The following is an 820-nucleotide window of genomic DNA, read 5'->3' as shown; positions in this document are numbered from 1 at the left end:
GAAAAAAGAGGAGCTGATACCAAGGGCTCAAGTATAAAGAAAATGCTTTAAAATGATGATGGCAACATATGTACAAATGTACTTGAGACAATGGATGTATGTACGGATTGTGATAAGAGTTGCATAATCCCCCAATAAAATTATTTTTTTTAAAAAATAAAGAGAGAGAGTGCAACCTATCTGGGAAAATGAAACATTCAGTAAGGAGAATGTTTGTCATTCTCCATCTTCTAAGTTTCCCCAAACTTGATCAGTCTCGAAAGGTCATGCCAGTCCCTCCACCAAAGGAGAACGCTTGGGTGAAGTCTAGTCTAATCTTCCTGCTCCATCTGCGAGCTCCGACATGGGCAGCAAGCCCTACAAGTGCAGGAGGAAATGTAGCTCAAGCTCAACTGCTGAAGAAGGACCAGCAAGGAAAGATGAAATCAAGTGGATGGGATGAGTATTCCAAAAGGCCACAGTGGAAACTCCAGCTGGGACCCAGGAGGTGGAGGGAAACCAAACCCATGGAAGGAGTTGGATAGGAAAGATGGCAAAAAGGATCGAGACTCCAGATCTGTACCTGTGCCCAAGAAACCTGAAGAAACTCTAGTCTCCAAGCTCAGTTCTGCAAGTGAGCAAGCTGCTCTCTCAGTTATTGGGGAGGAGGAAAATGAGGGGGAGGTTTATAGCCAAAAGACCTCTCCATTCTGTGGTTTTTCCTAGTCTCTTGCCACGGGGAACATTGAAGAGCAAATCAAACCTCTGTCCAGACACAATAAAGTAAAACTCACCATCTCCTGAAGGCCTTTCTTCACCTGTTTGTTTTTTGTTTTTTTTT

The sequence above is a fragment of the Echinops telfairi genome, unplaced genomic scaffold (assembly GCF_000313985.2).
Source record: "Echinops telfairi isolate 266 unplaced genomic scaffold, ASM31398v2 ScPeMD7_7458;HRSCAF=8496, whole genome shotgun sequence".
Lineage (NCBI taxonomy): Eukaryota > Metazoa > Chordata > Mammalia > Afrosoricida > Tenrecidae > Echinops > Echinops telfairi.
Note: the sequence above shows the minus strand (reverse complement) of the source record.